The 17,774-nt window shown below is 35.8% G+C and overlaps 1 protein-coding gene across 2 annotated transcripts in view; it reads right to left on the bottom strand.

Annotated features, from left to right (window-relative positions):
- Window positions 1–17,774, bottom strand: part of LOC101674167 (CD2 associated protein) — a 134,940-nt gene that overhangs the window by 54,987 nt on the left and 62,179 nt on the right. The gene's annotated exons all lie outside the window — the stretch shown is intronic.

Below are 17,774 nucleotides of genomic sequence, written 5' to 3'. Positions count from 1 at the left end.
CACTGTACAGATATATCACTATTTATCTAGTATTAAGAATGTAAGCTGCAGGTTTTTCATAGATGAGCTTTGTCCAATTTATAGTTTCCTACTTTTGCTATTACGGAGCTTTTTTACTGAAATTGAGATGGCCATCTTTTAAATGGTTTAATATAGTATATTAACTTTTGACTATATGGGATAATACCATTAATTATAATACATAACCTTTACATATTTTACTTTTGAATGAATGGGATAAATCCCATTAATCATAATGTATAACCTTTGCATATTTTGCTGGGCTTGACGTCCTAATGCTTTGTTTTGATTTTTGTGCTCATGCTCATGAGATATGGTTTACAATTCATTTTTTCATGATTTAATCATATTTCTATATCAAAGTCATACAAACCTAAGAAATCTGAAAAACTTTGTGTAAAATTAAATCCTTAATAGAATTCAGCAGTATTTTATGTTAAATTTTATACTTTTTAAAAAAGTCAACTGTTGAACTTGTTGATTTTCTTGAAACTTGGTTTGTTCTTTATTTCTTAGTTTTTTGCTCTCATTTCCTGACTTCTAATTATTTCAGGTTTAATTTCTTCTTTTACTCATTTCAAATAAAAACTTCTGATTATTGACTTTTTTCATTTCTAGTATTAGCAATGAAAGCAATTAAATTTCTCTATAGGTGCTGTTTTACTTGCATTCCACAAATTTTTATTGTTCTTTTTTTTGTTTCATTGAAAACCAGTTTAATTTCCTCAAAATTTCTTCTTTGATCCACAGGTTATTTATAAATATTGCTTAATTTCCAAGTAACTGAGAATTTCCCAATTATCCATGACTGAAATATTTCCACTAGCGGTCATAAAAACTGCTGTCAAGGACTTCAAATCTTTTAAACTTCTGAGACTTGTCTGATGCCCAAACATTAGCTTCTATTGGTAACTATACCATGTACTTTTCAAAAGTATCTGTATTTTACTGTTCCTGGTTTAACTATTTCAAAACATCAACCAGATCAACTTATTTAATCATTTGACTCTTCTGTATCTTCACTAATTTTTTTGTCTACTGGTTCTATCAATTAATGAGAGAAACATTCAAATCTACGCATGGATTTGTCTGTTTCTTTCAGTTCTGGCAGTTTCTGTCTCATGTGTTTTGTAGTTCTGGTATTAGGTTATACATATTTATAACTGTTATATAATTTTTATGAATTGATTCCATCATTATGAAATGTTTCTTTTTATCCCTATTTCAATGTATTATTAATGTAAGCATTCTAGATTGCTTATGCTTTGCACAGAATACGCTCTTTCTTTTAACCTGTATCTTAGTATTCTGAGCAAGTTTCTAGTTTCTAGTAGGCAGTATATTATCCAGTCAACTGGCCTTTCAATTAAAGTTTTTAGACCATTTAATTTTTTTTTTTAATTTTATTTTTTTAAACAGGCTCCATGCCCAGAGTGGAGCCCAGTATGGGGCTTCAACTCACAACCTTGAGATCAAGATCTGAGCTGAGATCAAACGTACATCTGAGACACCCAGGCACCCCTAGACCATTTAATGTAATCACTGATGTGGCTTAAATCCACGATCTTGCTATTTGTTTTCTATTTGCCCAGTTGATCTTTGTTCCATTTTCTCTTCTTTTTTCTTTGGCTTTAACAGGAGACATTTATTTTTTCAGTTCTGTAGGCTAGAAGCCCAAGGTCAGAGTGCCAGCATTTTGAGTTGTGGTGAGACCTCTCTTCATGGCTTACGAATGGCTGCCTTCTCACAGTGCCTTCACATGGCCTTTCCTCAGAATGTGCATATAAAGATGGTGGGCTCTGCTGTTTCTTTTTCTTTTTTTAATGAGATATAATTGACATATAACATTTTATTAGTTTCAGCTGTACAAATAATGATTCCTTATGTGTATATACTGTGAAATGATCACCACAGTCAGTCTAATTAACATCTATCATCATACAGAGTTACAAAAATTGTTTTAAGATGAGAACTTTCAAGATCTACTCTCCTAGGACTTTTCAAATATACAACACCATTTTTATTAACTATAGTTACTATGCTGTACATTACACCCCCAGAACTTATATATATAACTGGAAGTTTGTGCCTTCTGACCACCTTCATCCATTCCATCCATCCTATACCCTTCACTTCTGGTAACCATCAATGTGTTCTCTGTATCCCTAAGCTCAGTTTTGTTTTTAGATTCCATATCTAAGTGAGTTCATACAGTATTTGTCTTACTCTGTTTGACTTATTTCACTTATCATAATGTCCTCAAGGCCCATCCATGTTGATGCAAATGGCAAGGTTTTTCTTCTATTCCATGGCTGAAAAATATTCCATTGTGCATATATAAAACACATTTTTATCCATTATGAAAACAATGCTGCCATGAACAAAAGGGTGCAGATATCTTTTCAAGTTAGTGTATTCCTCTTCTTTAGGTAAATGACCCAAAGTGGAATGTCTGGATCACAAAGTAGTTCTAATTTTTGAGGAACCTCCATACTATCTTCATTAGTAGCTGCACCAGTTTACATTCCTACCAACAGTACAAGAGGGTTCCCTTTTCTCCACATCCTCACAAACACTTCCTGTCTTTTTGAAACAGCCATTCCACCAACAGGTGTGAGGTGATAGCTTGCTTTGGTTTTGGTTTGCATTTCTCTGAATATTAGCGATGCTGAGCAACTTTTAATGTCTATATTGGTCACCTGCATGTCATCTTTGAAAAAATACCTATTCAGATCCTCTGCCCATTTTTTAATCATGTTTTTTAAGTTGGATGAGTTCTGTAATATATTATGGATATTAACCCCTTAAAGGATAGCTGATTTGCAAGTATTTTTCTCCCATTCCGTGGGCTACTTTTTCATAATGTTGATCGGTTTCCTTCTGTGGAAAAGGTTTTTAGTTTGATATAGTCCCATTTGTTTACTTTTGCTTTTGTTGCCTTTGCTTCTGAAGTCAGGTCCAAAAAGTCATCTCCAAGACCAATGTCAAGGAGCTTACCACCTGGGTTTTCTTCTAGGAGTTTTATGATTTCAGGTATTTGCTTAAGACTTTAATGCATTTTGAGTTGATTTTTGTGTTTGATGTCTCTCTTTTTATAAAGTATTTTTTTAGAATTTCATTTTATTATTATTAGCAATTCATCTGTTTTATTTTCTTAGGGGTTGCTCTAGGCTTATAATATGCATCTTTAACTTGCCAAAATCTACATTCAAATAAGATTATACCTCTTCATATATAATGGCCTTATAATAGGTACATTTCACTTCCTCTCTTCTGTGTTTACAGATACTGTTGTTATTCATTTCACTTATACAGGAGCTATGTTTCCGATAATACATTATTTTAAAGTCAATTATCTTTTAAAGAAATTTAAAAATGGAAAAGAGTGCTTTATACTTATCCACATTTTACCCATATTTCTGTCCTTTATTCCACTTATATAAATTTAAGTTTCCACCTAGTATCATTGTTTTCCTAGAGAACTTTAATTCTTTAGAGTGCGGCAGGTCTCCTAGCAATGAATTCTCTATTATTGTTTGTCTGAAAACTTTTTTTTTTTTACCCCATCTTTATTTTGGATAATAGAATTCTGAATTAACTTCTCTTCTTTCAGCAGCATTTCAAAGATATCATTCCATTATCTTCTACCATACTTAGTTTCTGATGATAACGTGTTTTTTTCCTTCATTCTTCTCTACCTGAAGTACCTTCTCCCTCTAACTCCTAAGATTTTCCACTTTACTGTACTTTTCCCTCTAACTCCTAAGATGTTCCACTATATTGTTTATTTTCAGCACTTAATTATGATGTACTGTTGCAAGCCCTGTGTGGTATGTCAGAGGGGGTAATGTATGGCGGGGGCTGTGCTTCTTGAATTTTTGGATTTATAGTTTACATCAAATCTAGATATATTTTAATATTCTTTCTTCAGATATTTTTCCTGACCACCTTTTCTCTACTCTTTTTTTGTAACTCAAGCTATACATGTTAGACTATTTAAAATTATCCCAAGATTTCCACAGTCTATTCTATTAGGGCTTCATTTTGGATGAAGTCTACTGCTACTTATTTAAGTTTCAATTATCTTTTCTTCATTCTCTAGTCTATTGTTGAAATTCCACAAGAAGCAATTCACTTCAGATATTGTGTTTTTCATCTCTAGCAGTTAGTTCCACTTGCTTCTTTTTTTTATATCTTCTGTGTCACTCCTCATTACATTCATATTTTCCATTACATTCTTAAGCATACTGAGCATTTTTATTATAGTTATGTTTAACAACTTTGTTGCTAATTGTATCATTTCTGGTTCACTTTCTATCAATTAATTTTTCTTCCAAATTCTGGGTCACATTTTGCTACTTCTTGATATACAGCTAGTAATTCAGTTTTATTTAATGTTGTTGAGGGCTAGATCTTATAATCCTCTAAAACCCAGTGATTCTTGGGGCGCCTGGGTAGCCCAGTCAGTTAAACGTCCTACTCTTGATCTTAGCTCAGGTCATGATCTCAGGATCATGGGGTTGAGCCTGCGTCAGGCTCTGTGCTGAGCATGGAGCCTGCTTCAGATTCTCTCTCTCCCTCTCCCTTTGGCCCTAACCCCCAAGAAAATTTTAAAAAATATTTTAATTAAAAAAAAAAACAAAAGTGATTCTCAACCTAGGTTGCTTTTTATCCCCTCCCCACAAAGGAATATGTGGGAATATCTGAAGACAATTTTGGTTATTACAACTGAAGAGCACAGCTGGTATCTAGCAGGTTTAGATCAGAGATGTTTATAAATATTCTACATGTACTGGACAAAACCCCAATATCCTGCCCCAAAATCACTAAGGACAAGAGTGAGAAAACCTGCATTAACGAGTACTGATTTGGGGGGCACCTGGGTGGCTCAGTCAGTTAAGCGTCTGCCTTCAGTTCAGGTCATGATCCTGGAGTCCCTGAATTAAGCCCCACATCAGGCTCCCTGCTCAGTGGGTAGTCTGCTTCTGCCCCTCCCCCTCCCCCCTCTTTCTCTTTTTCTTTATCTCAAGTAAATTTTAAAAAATCTTTAAAAAAAAAAAAAAGAGTGCTGATTTTTTTCTGGCAAACAGGTAAATAACCTGCATATCAGTGTGAAGCTTTCTCAGGGTAGAACTAAAACAGCTTCCACTCAAACACCAATCTGCCCTCACTTCACCCTTTCACTGAACTGCCCATGTATTCAATGAAGTCTCTCAAGACCAGATGGAGAGAATTCAAACAATTCTTGATCTTGTGTAACCACTGGGAATACTCATGTTAATCCCAGTGATCTATTTTTCTTCACCAACTGTTTGTGTCTTAGCTCATGGGGTTTCACTCTATGTATTCACAGACTACCCAAACACTTAAAGAACCCCCCTAACCACATTGTTGAAGCACTTCCTCTTGCCCTGTACCTCTCTCTCTCTCTCTGCACCCTCCCCCCCATAGTAAGGAGTGCCACGTCTCTAACTACCTAGGCTTCCTTGAACTCAAATCTTTAACTCCTCAACAAAACTGACAACATTCTGCTGAGGTTCACCCTTTCTGTACTGCGGTCTAAAATTTACCTCCTGGTAGAAATCTAGGACAATGATAGGATTTTCCTTGTTTCCCTTTTCTCAAGAATCTCATTCTTGTGCTGCCTGTTGTCTGAGAACATTTGTTTTCTGTAATTTGTTCCACTTCCCAGATTGTATAGTAGGAAGGTAATTCCACTATCTTACTTCCTCAGTGCTGAAATGCATTCTAAATATTGTAATATACGTCTTCAATAACCAGCTTCTCAGATAAAACAAATTTCAAACACAGAACAGTATATGAGGCATCTACCTGAAAGACTTTTTTGGAAATAATCCATGATATTATTAAACCTCACATTAATAAAGGCAATTTCATCAAATTATTTTTAAGGTACAATTTTCAGTTTTTAGAATTATGGCCATAAAATGAAAATTTCCTTTTAGATTTAGTGACTGTAAACTTTACCAGAGGCACTAAGACATATCATTAAAATAAATGCCTAAATATTAAAAACACCTAAACACTAATGAATAGGCTGATCACTTTAAACTCATTGCAAATTCTCAAAACTACTATGAATGGTTTTTTTAAAGATTTTGATTTATTTATTTCCAAGAGAAAGAGAGAGCACGTGAGAGAACACAAGCAAGGGGAGTAGCAGAGGGAAAGGGCAAGAGGAGCAGGAAGCCTGATGCGGGGTTCCATCCCAGGACCTCAGGATCATGACCTAAGCCAAAGGCGGATGCTCAACTGACTGAGCCACCCAGCCGCCCCTACAATGACTACTGAATCAATGGCTTGAAGGCAGCAGAGTGTGGTAATAAAGCACACAAACTTTAGAATCAAATCTTTTCCTCCACTGTATGTGCCTAGTTTACTTACCTATAAAACAGGATTCTTTATAGGATTACTATGAGGATTAAACTGATTCCTATAAAGTGCTTAACAGTTCAGTGCCTATTATTTTTGAAGAGTTTAAAGATGTATTGCTGAGCACCATTCAAGTAAGAGAGAGCATGATCAAACAGAAGAACCAAAAAAAGGGGATATGTCTTAACCACTACAAGGAAGAATGGGCGAAGAACGGGTAGGAGAGAAAGGAAGAGAGATATATGGGGAAAGCGGCCAAACAGGTTTTATAATCAGACAAAACAGAAATCTATATGGTACTCCCAATATTTTTATGCCTATATACTTTATCTGTCAGACTGTCCTTGAATTTCTAAGTTTGTAGAAAAATTGTATCTACATTTTAGGTGTGCCACTGTCAGTTAAAAAACATAACAAGTAAGTCTTCCTATTAGCCCTAAAACACTTTCTCCATTCTTCATTAAATCTCTACAGCAAAAGCCACTTAACGTCTTATATGTCCATACAAAATGACTTAAGAGAACCAAGAGTCCCAAAGTACAACTGTTAGGGAAAACAAAAACAAAAACAAAAAACCAATAATCTTTATGTGAGCTACACTGAGTGCTAAAGTAATACAAAGTATTAATTTAATATTAATTCATTATTAATTATATATAAATATAAAATATTGATTTAATATAGTAATACAAAGTAGAAATTTGATGAAAATACAAAGCATTTAATGGAAGCAATCAAAGTTCATTATTAAACTAAATGGGGAACTAATGTAGAATATGTTAAAGTAGAGGCGCTAAGTAGAGGCTCAGTGGTTAAGCCTCTACCTTCAGCTTAGGTCATGATTCCAGAATTCTGGAATGGAGCCCTGAGTTGGACTCCCTGCTCAGCAGGAAGGCTGCTTCTCCCTCTCCCACCCCCCCTTGCTTGTTTTCCCTCTCTAGCAGTCTCTCTCTGTCAAATAAACAAAATCTTAAAAAAAAAAAAAAGAATATTTTAAAGTAAAACATGTAAACCAAGGAGAAGGACTTAGAATCTAAAGTTGCTGGCGCAAACTCCCTCTTTTTACGCCAAAGAGTATCTTCCACCATCAGAGATTTTAAAAATAATCCTACATTTCCTAAGAAAAAGTTACATGTGTTTTAAGTAGTTAAAATCTGTATTCCTTAGTTCCTAAGCAGAATCTTCAGAAATAGCACCTGGCTATAATCTAATTTATAAAGACTCATAATGTATTACCAGTAAAAGCATCAAAGCCCCACAACAATTTTCCTTATAAAGCTGTTTACTTCAGGTTGTTCGAGGTAAATGCTAATGTGGGACTATAGACACCAAAGTAAGGATGTACCACCTTATATACTGCAGACCAAGCTGTAGACCACCAAATTTCAATCCACCATCTTTGGCACAACCAGTGTACAACATCATTCCTAAGATCCTGTGCCTCCCTAGCAATAAGCAGTACCTTCCTTTTTAGAGCTTGAATAATCAAAGTAAAACACTGCTGACTTCTCCTAAGAGAATGATTACTTTTACTCATAAGAAACCAAAACTTCTGAAAAACCTCCATCAGGGTTTCTTAAACATTTTATGCCACACATCCCTCTAGTAGCCCAGTAAAGCCCAGAGGGATTCATGGCTCTAAACATTTAACTAGTGGGACCCTTTTAACCTCCTCAAAATTCTGACCCCTCATTCTTAGCATCTTTCCTCCTGTATAGAAAAAAATCAAAAGTCAAACATTTCTCTCTCAGCTTCCTGGCACTAACTCTGGTGTATCGCTTATCAATTGAGACTAATTATGATACCTACAATATGAATCTCATTCCCTCTACCTTCTGGATAAATCCTGGTCTGGTGATAAATCTCATTCTTCCAAGTTTGCATCTTCAACTTCTCCATCTCCACCTGTTCTTTGCCATTGGCATGTAAAAATGATCAAGATTTTTCCTTCTTAAGAACAAAACCATTCTTGAATATATGTTGTTCTTAACTGCTGCACTGCTTTATACTTCTTTTCTCCACTGCCTTCCCCCACAATCAACTCAGCTTCTGTCCCAATCACCTTTCTTTACTACTCTTATCCAGGTCATTAATGATCTCTCCATTCCTAAATCCAGGATTATATTTTCTCTCATATATTACTTACCTTAACTTCACAAGAAGCATCAGACATTACTGCCTGTGTCCTCTCTGAAAAACTCTCTTCCTTTGACTACCACACACTCATAGGTTTTCTCCTGGCTCTCTCTGTGCCCTCTTGGTATTCTTTTTAGTAATTCTAAATCCATACCATAAATGGTGCTAAACAGGATTTGGTCCAGAATGCTTCTCTTCACTCTAGACAATCTCCATGGGTGAGCTCTTCTAACTCCAAAGCTTCTACAGAGGCTGTAAATAGGAATGTTCCTGACATCTTTAGAAAACTATAAGGAGACCAACATGAAAAAAGGGGAAAGTTAAGTAGGAGACAAAAGTCGGAGCGGTGGGGGAAGTCACTGGGGATGCCAGGTCAGAGGGTTTTGTCGTCCATTTAAAAAGACTTTGACTTCTACTTTAAGTAAAATATGTATCTACTAAAGTGTGAGCACATTAACATTCATCAGGGAGTAATGGCAAATTAACAGCCCACTACATTTGTACAGCAAAAGGTAACTTACACCAGGGTAGGAGCAACAGAGACCGTTAAAGAAAATAGTTCTTTTTTAAGATTTTATTTATTAATTTGAGAGAAGTGAGAGAGAGCACGAGTGGGGTGAGGGGCAGAGGAAGAAGCAGACTCACTGCTCAGCAGGGACCCTAGGACCATGACCTCAGCAGAAGGCAGATGATTAACCAACTGAGCCATCCAAGCACCCTGAAAATAGTTCTATACATTTATTTAGTAGCTAAGAAAAACTGTTAATGAATCAAGTATAGAATGTGAGATTAAAGAAGAGTTAAAGATGAATCCAATTTTTCAGTTTCAGTAAAAGAAGAATGAGTTACCATTAACTCAGACAAGGAAGACTGTACAGAGCAAAATCAAGATGAACAGAAAAGGACGGATGATCACTTTTGACTATCTTAAGTTTGAGATGCCTAGTTAACATCTAAACAGAGATTTTTATAGGCTTAGGGTGGGGAAAAGACTTATACAAGGGAGGAAAATACCAGAAGCTATAGTTACTGGCTTTATGGAATATGGGAAGAAACTGAAAGCAGGTCCTACTTAGGAAATATAGTGAAACGTAAAAGATGATAAAGGACACTCTAAATAAAAGGGGTTACATATAATTGACAAAACAAAAAGGGAGTCATTTCATTATAAAAATGGAAACATAACACTTCTTTATAGAAGAAAAGCTCTTCCTGAAAACTGAGTATTAGAAGATATTTATCTAAATAAGTAAAAAAAAAAAACTAAAAAGACTGTTAAGAGGGGTGCCTGGGTGGTTCAGTGGGTTAAGCCTCTGCCTTCGGCTCAGATTATGATCCCAGTGTCCTAGGATCGAGCCCCGCATCAGGCTCTCTGCTCAGCGGGGCGCCTGCTTCCTCCTCTCTCTCTGCCTGCCTCTCTGCCTACTTGTGATCTCTGTCTGTCAAAAAAATAAAATAAAAAATCTTTAAAAAAAAGTATGTAAGAATGCCAATTATAGACAGAGTATATTACACTTCGTTAGAGCAAGGAATAGTGGACATCAATTCTGTAAATAATAATGCATAAGATGCATTAAGAACTTTTAAATCAAAGCTTAAAGATCTATATTCTTTTATCACAAGAATTCTAAAGTTCTCATAAAGTGTTCACTTCCCAGCATTCAAATCAATATGCAAAAAATTTCTGCCTAAAAGTTAGAGTTTTAAAAAAAGGGGGGGAATTATAGTGTATTTCAACCACTGACTTCCTACTCCATAATCACAAAACTCCACATTTAGAATGCAGTGTTATTTTAAAGAGGTTAAGCAAGCAAGGAAGTACATTTTTAACAGACATATTTCTGCAAAGTTACTAAAATTCAAATAAGGTTTAATAGTGCAAGAAAGTACCAAAGTATTTCTAACTATAAAAATTTAAAAATTTACAAATATAATATAAAATGTAGAAAAATATAATAAATAAAATTTAAGTCGTACTTCTTTTACTAGTAGCCCCATATAGCCCTAAAATTGGGAGTACCTGGGTGGTTCAGTTGGTTAAGTGTCTGCTTCAGCTCAGGTCATAACCTTCGGTTCCTGGGATAGAATCCTGCATCCCTCTCCCTGCTCAGCAGGGAGACTGCCAGGAAGCCCGCTTCTCCCTCTGCCTGCCACTCCCCCTGCTTGTGTTCTCCCTCTCCATGTCAAATAAATAAAATCCTAAAAAAAATTTTGTATATATTTTAAGAGCTGAATTTACATAGCACCATAAACATCATTTCACTGTAAGCTTCAATTAATAACAATTTGGTGGGGGGGGGGGGCACAGGGAGAGGGAATCTTAAGCAGACTTCATGCCCAGCACAGAGCCCCACACAGGGCACAATCTCACAACCCTGAGATCATAACCTGAGCCAAAATCAAGTTGGACACATAACAAAGTAAGCCACCCAACTGCCCCAAATGTTAAAAATAAATATTAGAAGATCCAATACCTATGAAACATTATGAACAACAACATGCATCGGAAGTAATTCAGGAGACAGTCTGCTAAGTAATAACTGTATCACTAAATTTAAGCCAGATGTTTTCAGTATTTATTTGTTCTCAATGCTTTTTACACATCTTTAGAAAAAAGTTCTGACTTCAGAATATCAAGTATTCTCAAATAAGTATAACATAAAATAGTATGTTTTCATGACTCATATATCTTCCTATCTAAATGATTTTCTATATTTCAATGTAATCAGCATCTGCATTGAAAGAATGATTTCAGTGTCCTAACCCCACCCCACTATAACTCCCAGTATTAAAAACTGGTCTGCTTATTAACACTTTATCATGTCACTATTCAAAATGATTAACTCCGCATTTTTTTTAAAGAGGAAAATCAAAGGAAAGAATGGTAAAGAAGTAAAAATAAAACAGCTGGTAAGAAAGAACTAATATCAACTATGCTTCAAAAATTTGCCAGGTACTATGCCAAGTTCTTTCTATATAATCTTTATATATATTCTATATGTATATAGAATATATATATATATAATCTTTCTATATATTCTTTCTATATAATGCCAAGTTCTATATATAATCTGAAAAATGAGAGCCTGCTTTATGAGGTACTGATTTAAAAAAGGACACTAGGGGTGCCTAGGTGGCTCAGTCGTTAAGCTTCTGCCTTGGGCTCAGGTCATGATCCCAGGGTCCTGGGATAGAGTCCCGAGTCAGGCTTCCTGCTCAGTGGGAAAACCTGCTTCTCCCTCTCCCACTTCCCCTGCTTGTATTCCTTCTCTCGCTATCTCTCTGTCAAATACATAAATTTTTAAAAAATAAAATTAAAATAAAAAATTTTAAAAAGGACACTAGACAGAAGCTGACTAAAGACAAGCTTTTAAAGGATTCAATTACTTTGTTTCTTTAATTCACATAGTTTAAGGTAGAGCCTTAGAGAAATTCAGAACCTTAAAAAGTTCACTGCAAAGTTAAGGAGAAAAAATACATACAGCAGAAGAGCATCAGAAATGGGAGGCAAATTAAAAACAGAAATTTGCATCTTCCAGAAGGCCATCATCATTCATACTAAATATCCATGAAGTTAGTGTTCTTTTCATTCATTTTTAGCACATGTACAGAGCTAAGACGACACTGAAGCTCCTCTGAAAGGCCAATGAGCTTTAAATACAGGATTCTTAAAAGAGGATCCATCGTAGTGTATGTGGTATTGCATTAATATTCACACTTAGTGCCCTACCTTGTAGGAAAGTTACATATCCCTACTCTTTTTCACTCAGGCATAGATAGCCTTGACAGTTCAATACAATATTAGTGGAAGCAATATGTGCAGATTTGGAGAAGAAGCTTTAAAAGCCATGTTCCTTTTCCCCTGCCTCTGTGTCTAAGCCATGTGTCATAAAGTAGACTCTAGGGGCTCCTGGGTGGCTCTGGAGTTAAGTATCTGCCTTCGGCTCAGGTCATGATCTCAGGACCCTGGGATCAAGCCCCGAATCTGGCTCCCTGCTCAGTGGGAAGCCTGCTTCTCCCTCTTCCACTCCCCTTGCTTGTGTTCCCTCTCTCGTGGTGTCTCTGTCAAATAAATAAACAAACAAACAAATAAAATCTTCCAAAAAAAAAAAAAAAGGAGACTCTACAGTCTAAGTCCCTAACTGACTCCGTCTTTGTTTTAAGCCACCATGATTTTCAGGTTTTTTCACTAGAGCCCATCCTGAACAATGTAGTATGTTACAATTTATTTAAGAAAGAAGGAAATATTCAAATAAATAAATGTTTTTGTGGGTACCTGCATGTTTTTGTGGGTACTTTGCTGGGAAGACAGCAAGAAAGTAGAAATGCTTGGTCATTTGCATGGATGGAGACAAGTATTATAATGTATATCTTTCTACATACTGACAACTTTTGAACCAATATATTATCTAGTCATATATATGAACTATGTACCACATGAACTAATATGTAAAATTTTACTCATATCACTTTTCAGAGTATACAGCTTTCATCTGCTTCTCAAAGATGTATATGAATCAAGAAACCTGAAAAAAGTAATACTCTAGCCCTCCCTATAATCAAGATGGCACATCAGATTAGGAATACAATTGTTACCCACAAATGCTAAATAATCAAGCCCCTACACAAGTAGGTTAACCAACCATAGCAGAGATTGATTCATTTACTCTCCCTAGGAATAACCCATACCATTCCCTTATGCTCCAGAAAACAGATGACATAATCAACTGTATGAGGGCTATATGTAAATTATGATCATCATATATAAATTATGAAATTTTTTTTACACTATCCCTCCCCAAAGTGTTGGTCCAAAAAAAGAGGCACATAAATGACATGAAAGAAAATGTAATACCCTGAAATAAAAATTAAACAGATCATAAGCTATTCATTTTTTGGATCATACCTATAGTAAGCAGTAAGCAAACAAAGTCTCTGTAACAGCTGACAGTCTATTGGAGAGGAAAAACAGAAACATATAAATAGCCACAGGTGCCATGATAAAAGTCTGCATAGACTGGTCAAATGTTATGGTGTTATGGCCGACCACTCAATGGGGAAAGGACTCTCTGTAACAGCATTACCATGGGTCTTAGGATAAATATTAACCTTGCTTCAAGTTTATGCATTCCTTGCTTGCTGATTTCAATCCCTTGATCTGCAGCAGAACTAACTTACTTTCTTTGAAATCTGGAGATAATTACCTTGAGGACTAAAGGACCAGACTTTCCCAGAAGAGAAGGCCTGACTGCATTTGAAAACAGCTGCCACTGATACAAGTCTATTCCGGGACATGTCAACATCCGGTTACACTGTCTGGAGCCCATTTAAAACTCTCCAGCTTCACCTGGACAGTGAAGATGGTCCTTGAGACATGAGTCCACGATCTTCCCAGGTTGCCAGCTTCCAGAATAAAGCAACCTTTCCTTTCCCACCATCACTTGTCCTTTGAGTATTGATTTTTCTAGCAGCAAGCAACCAAAGCTGAGCTTGGAACCAGTTCTCTATCTGATAACATCCTTAACAAATGCTGCTAGGAAAATTGTAAATCCACACACAAAACAATGCATTGGACCCTTGTACTAAATCATACACAAAAATTTACTCAAAATGAATTAACAACCTAGACAAAAACCCAAAAATTATACAATTCTTAGAAGAAAACACAGGGAGAGTTTCAGTAGCATTGGATTTGGCAATGATTTCTTAAATATGATACTAAAAGCACAAGCAACAAAAGAAAAAATAGACAGGCTACCTATATGAAAAATTTTTCTTCATCAAAGGAAACAATTAAAAGAATGGGAGAAAATACCTGCACATCATATATCTGATAAGGGATTAATATCCATAATATATAAAGAATTACTACAACTACAAAAGGAAAAAAAAAACACACGCACAACCTGTCTGAAAAGTAGACAAAGGACTTGAACAGATACTCCTCCCAAGGCAATACACAAATGGCCAATAAGCATTATGAAAAGGGGCACCTTAAGCTGCTGCCTTCAGCTCAGGTCATCATCCCAGGGTCCTGGGATGGACCCAGTAGACTCCCTGCTCAGCAGGAAGCCTGCTTCTTCCTCTCTCTCTCCCCCACTGCTTCTGTTTCCTCTCTCACTGCCTCTCTGTCAAATAAATAAACAAAATCTTAAAAAAAAAAAAAACAGGCATATGAAAAGATGCTCAAGATCACTAATCATTAGAGAAATCAAAATCCAAATCACAATGAGATATTTATTTATATCCATCAGGACTGCTAATATTAAAAAAAAGAAAAAAAAAACAAAACAAGTGTGTTTGCTGAAGACATGGAGAAATTAGAACCCTTTACATTGTTGGTGGAAGTATAAAATAGTGCAAACACTATGGAAAATGATATGGCATTTCCTCAAAAAATTAAAAATGGAACTAGCATATAATCTAGCAATCCCACTTCTGGGTATATATCCAAATGGAAAACAAGGTCTCAAATAAATGTATGCCAGTGTTTTAACAGCTCGTGTTTTACTCATAACTGCCAAGAGGGGGAAACAACTCAAACATCCATGAATGGATGAATGGCTACACAAAATGCAGTACATACAAATAACAGAATATTATTCAATCTGAGAGATTCTGTCACATGCTGTAACATAAACAAACTTTGAAAACATTATGTTAATTGAAATAAGCCTGTCTCAGAAAGAAAATATTGTATGATTTCATTTATATGAGGTATCTAAAGTAGTCAAATTCATAGAAACAGAAAGTGGAATGGTGGCTCAAGGGGCAAGGAATGAGGAGCTACTTAATGGATATGGAGTTCTGAATTTGTGAAATGAAAAAGTTCTGGAGATCTGCATGGCAATGTGAATATACATAACACGACTGAACTATGCAAAGAAAATGGTCAAGATGATAATTCTATATAATGTTTTTTATAAGAATTGACCATTTTTCAAAAAAAAAAAGCTTGTATCGGGGCTCATGGGTGGCTCAGTGGGTTAACACCTCTGCCTGCGGCTCAGGTCATGATCCCGGGGTCCTGGGATGGGGCCCCGCATTGGGCTCTCTGCTCAGCGGGGAGCCTGTTTCTCCCCCTCCTGCCTCTCTGCCTACTTGTGATCTCTGCATGTCAAATAAATAAATACATCTTTAAAAAAAAAAAAAAAGCTTGTATAGAGGAAAACAAGGGGAAGAACAATTAGAAGAAAAAGAAGAGAAGTTTAGAAAATAACACCTTCTAAAATAGCTGTAGTCAAAGCTGCAGATTATATTTGTTTCCTGGGATATTTCTGAAAAAGATGAAAACGTACAAATAATTCTTTTAAGTGACAAACAACGTATTCTGTTTTGAACTGTTCTCCACCAGCACCTCTTATACTCAGACCATTTTAATCCATACTGAAATGTTCTAATCTGAGTTCATACTTGTTTTATCCCTCAGAGGCCTGGACCCTGAGCTTCTGGACTACAGAGGGGATTCTGTGCCCTCACAAAACCAACCTAGCACTTAGCACATAGAAGGCTTAAGAAATATTCACTGATTAAACTGTCATCTACTGCTTCCTAAGGTCATTTATTTTAATGCTAAAAATAAGATTAGAGTTAAAACTACTCACCAGACTGATTCATACCTTCACTCTATTGTCTATTATTACTAAAATTTATTCTAAAACCCTTTCCTGAAAATTCCCTTAAAAGTAAAGTAAACTCTATTATTTATTTCATTCATCTCTATGGCTAATGGGTTTACAGACGAAATCACTGCAGACTAGAATGTACCCTGTGGTATTAAACTAGAATTAGAGATACCAGTAGAAATAGGCAGGTAGGTAGAGAGATATAGGAGTGTGCGTGTATGCAGGCATGTGTGTACACGTATAAGCATTCCATTTTATCTACTAAGAGTACCTAGAAGCAATATCACCCCAGGATCAAGGAGCACACTTCTCAGATCTCACTGCCTTACTACTGTATTTCTCTAAAAGAAACCATCTTTGCCTGAATAAGTAGCTGATTTGAGGATGAAGTAGGGAAAGTAGAACATGAGCCTGGAACATCTTGTTCAACAAAATAAAGTAATCAAACAATGAAGAAGACCCCTGTCCAGAGGACACAGCAATGCAAATTGATCCACAATGAGAGAAAAACAGACCTACGATCACCTGAAACCAGAGGCAGAAAAAGAGATGTGGACAGCTCAGGGAATGAGGAATATTTGGGGGATGATGCAAATGTTTTGTATATTTATTGTGGCAGTGGTTTTCATAGATGTATTCATCTGTCAAACTCATACTGAGTATTTTAAATAGGCAGATTATATATAAATGTCCAATAAAGTTGGTTTTTGAAAAGAAAATCACAGAAACTTAATTTGAAGGAGCTTTCATGGGCCAAATCTGGTGGTATCAAAATAAATTACAGTACCAGGTTAACACCTAGTGAATAAATTAGAACCCACTGGTGAGTCCACACTGATAAACAAACAACTGAACAGAAAGAAAAGTTCTTTAGAGAAGAATGTCGATTATGTAGTCTCAAAGTATCTTCCCACAAGACAACTATAAAACAATGGTACACTTACACTGCAGCACAGCTTTAACCAAGTAATCAAACTGAGCATCACCAAAAAGAGCACACAGACATCATGTGCCTCCTGATACAACGCAATGTGTAACCCTGTTAATAAAATACAATCTGAAACTAATCATGAAGAACTTAAAGAAAGCCCAAACTGGGATTCATTATATAAAATATCAGTATAAACCCTTCAAAATTGTCAGGAAAAACAAAGAAAGACTGGGAAACTATCCTAAAGAAACTTGGGGAAATAAATTCCCAGCATGGTCTTGTCCAGAACTGGGAGGAAAAAAACAGCTATACAAAGCATATACTGAAACATTTAAATCCATATGTCAACTATGAATTAAATAACATTGTCAATATTAAATACTGACAATATTTAATGTCTTCATTTTGAAAATACACTGAACCTCACTACATGTATTTTTCCATATAAAAAAAGATCTACTTTAACCTGCATTACCACTTGTGAATTTAATTTCTCTTAAAAAAAAAAAAAAATGGGCACCTGGGTGGCTCCGTAAATTCAGTGTCAGACTCCTGGTTTCAGCTCAGGTCATGATCTCAGGGTTGTGAGACGGAGCCCCACATCAGGCTCTGCACTTAGTGAAGAGACTGCTTGAAATTCTCAATTCTCTCTCCCCCTCCTCCACTGC

The sequence above is a fragment of the Mustela putorius genome, unplaced genomic scaffold (genome assembly GCF_011764305.1).
Source record: "Mustela putorius furo isolate JIRA1106 unplaced genomic scaffold, ASM1176430v1.1 tig00003983_pilon_pilon_pilon, whole genome shotgun sequence".
In the NCBI taxonomy this organism is placed as follows: Eukaryota; Metazoa; Chordata; class Mammalia; order Carnivora; family Mustelidae; genus Mustela; species Mustela putorius.
Note: the sequence above shows the minus strand (reverse complement) of the source record. Positions and strands in the feature narration are given on the sequence as shown.